The sequence below is a fragment of the Rhea americana genome, unplaced genomic scaffold, assembly GCF_003343005.1.
Source record: "Rhea americana isolate MKP2758 unplaced genomic scaffold, rheAme1 scaffold_333, whole genome shotgun sequence".
Lineage (NCBI taxonomy): Eukaryota > Metazoa > Chordata > Aves > Rheiformes > Rheidae > Rhea > Rhea americana.
In genome coordinates this window covers 175,799-179,494 of record NW_028186461.1, presented here as the reverse complement: position 1 = coordinate 179,494, position 3,696 = coordinate 175,799, and the positions used below count along the sequence as shown (strand labels likewise).

The following is a 3,696-nucleotide window of genomic DNA, read 5'->3' as shown; positions in this document are numbered from 1 at the left end:
AAAAAAAAGGAAGAAAAAGAAAGAAAAAGGAAAAAAAAAAAGGAAAAAGACCTGGAGAAAGAGCAGAAACTCAAAAAGAAAAGAATAGACTGCCCATCCTGGTTATCGTTTTGGCTGCTAAAATGTAGCAAATACTTCTGCAGGGCTTTTGGGAGGAGGTGATCTTTAAAAGCAAGCTGCTCYGCGCTCCAAGGGGACTGCAATCAGCTCCGAAAGCTTTGCCTGTATCCTCTGCAGATCAGCAGAACGAGGGAGACCAGCTGCTTTGATTTTCCGTAGAGCCTGACGAATAGAACAACAGCTTGGATATTTCGGTAGGACCAAAATATTTAACCTCTCCTACAGGGCATTTGATTTCCATTGTATTACTCGGGCTTAAAGACCGCGTTTTAGCGTTACATGGCAGCAAGACTCTTTGCCATCCTTCCTCCTCTCGTTCGTGCGGCAAGTTTATCTGAACGGTCCGGGAAGCAATAAAGTTTTAAAATGCTCTTTACTTTGATATTCTACCTTTGCGTTCAGTTGCTCCAGTTTTACGCGTTTGCTTTTGAAGCACTTTCTCTTCCCCTGTAGCCCCTGATTTAGGAGTGTTTCAGTTCCATGTGACATGTAGCTAGCTCTTAGTTTCTCATTGCCAATTTGTCCTTTTTTAAAGCTCMGTCTACTTGCATCCAGGGTCTTCCTGAAATTAATGATTTTAAATGTTATTTTTTCCATACAYAGTTGTATTGTGTAGTTTTAATGCTAACAAATTACATTTTCTAGACTGGATTTTTCCACTGCTTGAACTGGTTAGCAAGGATTTTATTCTTTTTGTTTAATTTTTCCAAATGAGGTAAATAGGCTTACTATATAATTTTAAAATAACATCTTTGACTTCCTGTATCTTTTGTAACTGCCGACTGGTTTTAAGGCTTTATTCTGTTTATTCTGGGAGTCAGAATGCTTCTTTCTCAACTTTAGATACTAATTTTTTTCAGTTTGCYCTGTAAATTCTCTTGAAAGCACGTCACAAAAGCAGGCATTTTATACTAAACATACAGAAACATCTAATCCTCCATTAGTACTTATGATATCATAATTTTAGATATATTAAGCAAGCAACAATAGCGTTAAATAGTTAGCATGGTAAGGAACATAGAGACTGTTTACAATTTCCGTTTGCAATATCAGTATTTTTACCCATCAAAATCTTAACAGCACTTCGGTTCATTTCATACTGACTTCAGTTTATGCATTCATTTTATTAAGTTTGTTATCGCCTTCGCTGGATACAGTTCTTGATGTTTTCTGTGTTTTTCCTATTTTATTTCTCGTTGGATGTTATACACCCCTGTTAGCGCCAGTCGGTTTTGACAGTCGGCCACTGGGCACAAGCAAGCGACACTTCAATGTTCGAAAGTTGGTTTGTTTCTTCTCTGGCATTTTTGGCCTTCTTAAACCCAGGCTTCTGGCTGGGGAAGAAAGGGGTCCTTAGAGGTGTTATTTGCCTGTAGAGTCTCTGACCTTTTATTATTATTAATGTGCATGATATTTGGATAGTCGTACTAAAGCCTCTCCAGTCTCTGTTTGGGGCTGTTTTCCCTTTCGTGTTTCAGTCTCCTTCCAAAAGGCCTTCTGAGACCCCTAGATGTTTGCACACCAAACCTCGAGTCACGCTCTGGAAGCAGTAACGTGCACTTCCCTACACATTTCCCACTTCACGTAAATTTGTTTTTTCCCGACTAAAGCAGCCTAAGAAAGCTTTCCCRAACGTCATAGTCTGAGCAGCAGAAAACAGAACAGAAAAACAATAATAATCGTAGAGAACAAAGACAACTGAGTGGGCGGGTGGGAGAGCATAATTTTATTTTACTTGACCATGGATAAAATTATTTGCTCTAAGAACTAATTAAAGAGAGTTTTGCCAGATTTCAGCACAGGTTTTCTCCCAAGTTATTTCTTTTAAGCTGYGGTGCGTGAGCAGACTCTGAAGTAGTGCCATGTGCACAAATTAGCCCCCAATATGGTACAGAATAAAAACCCACTTAGATTCTTGACTAGATAAACCTCCTTAATTAAATGCACATGCTTATGTCGTGTACATGTTTGTACAGGGAAAACTATTGCATAACAGTTTACAGTTTTATAAACATTTCTTAAAATAGTGAGTTTAACAGGAAAAAACCTCACTGATTCCTTGAATAGGATGTGATTTTTTTTTTTTTCCCTCCTCCCTGCAAAAATCACAGTACTTCTTTTCAATTGGCTTTGACCTGGGCAATTTTAAAATTTAATTTAATTTGAATTATATCTATTCAACTTCAGGTATCAGGGAATGAAATGCAGCATTGAGCAGTACTTGCAGGGCTCACTAGGTCACCCACTCCTCCACACACTTTGAAATATTCATGCCACAAAAAAAAAAAAAGAAAAAAAAAAGGGGGGGCAACAACAGTTTAACAGTATTTATCTAAGCAGGTCAAAAATCTATTTAACAGTCAGTTTAACTGTACAGCCAAATATTTAGGCACAAAATGAAAACACAGTTAAACTATTCTAGTGAAAGAAAACGTCTGGATTGGGCATATATGTTTAAACCTATTTTTATCCTTCCTGCAGCGTAGACGTTTTTTCGCAGGCCCCCCCTCTCCCCCCCAGGTGCCYGTAGCGGCGGTACCTCCGGTACCTGTGCTCTGCGACCGGCAGCGCTGCCCCGAGCGAGCCGCCGCGGCGGGGCAGAGCCGGCTGCCGACCGCGCACGTTCGCTGTTGCAAAACTACATTTGCTTAAAAAAATCATTAAAAAAAAAAAAAAGAAGAAGGATAAAGGTGACAAACCCCACTGCAAGGAAGCACGCGCAGTAGCCCGCGAGGAAGCCTCGGTTATAGCACAGGATGAATAAAACAGCGGAGCCGCGCGCTGAGCGGATCCGGCTCGCTCCCGCGGTCAATTAAAACCGTCGGGTCGAAAGAATCCCCGCAGACGCCTTTCGGAGCCCGACCCGCGCCAGCGCTGCAGAGGCTCGTTTCCCATCCCCTCGCTGCGCAAGGTGCCAGAAGTAACTGCAGATCATCTGAAAGCAATGGAGCTCGCACGCGGGGAGACAGAGCAGCAGGTTCGAAAAGCCCTACGAGAACGAACGAGCGAGCGAGCAGCTGGGGTTACAAACCTGCCACTCAGGAGCCCGGTCCCACCTGGACGCGTAAAAGCAGATTTTTTTTTTTTTTTAAATGCAGAACCTCTGTATTTTATATAAATGCAACATAAACACCCGGATGCAAGGTTACAGGGCAAGTGTGAGATGTGGAGGAAGTCAAAATACATTTGCTGGGAAGAAGAAAGGTAACAAAAACTGCAACAGAGATGTTGGGGCTATTCCTACAGCCCTTCCCCAATGCCTTGCAAAATTTAACTAAAATAGTTTCTATTACAACATATAATGCCCAGAAAGGAAATATAGTAAAACACCAGCCAAAAGTAGAATCCAAAAGTGTAACAGATGTGTTTGTCCAGAGTACAGTGTACAGGAAGAATATATCATAATTATTGGCTATCTATTATTTAGAAATTCACTCCAAGCTTTCCATCATTTGCAAGCTGAATTGAGCTTGATTTCCGAGTGGTTTGGTGTGTTTGCTAAGGGTCTGGAATATGCTGCTCCAATATGTCCAGTTCTGACAGTCCAGCCCATCACTGTTAAGGTAAATACCATTA

The 3,696-nt window shown here is 41.3% G+C and overlaps 1 protein-coding gene across 1 annotated transcript in view; it reads left to right on the top strand.

Annotated features, from left to right (window-relative positions):
• Nucleotides 1–18: 18 nt before the first annotated feature.
• Nucleotides 19–3,696, top strand: part of ASIP (agouti signaling protein) — a 26,547-nt gene continuing 22,869 nt past the window's right edge. Inside the window, exon 1 of the mRNA XM_085311141.1 lies at nt 19–314. The gene's annotated coding sequence lies outside the window, so the exon portion shown is untranslated. The remainder of the gene's footprint in view (nt 315–3,696) is intronic.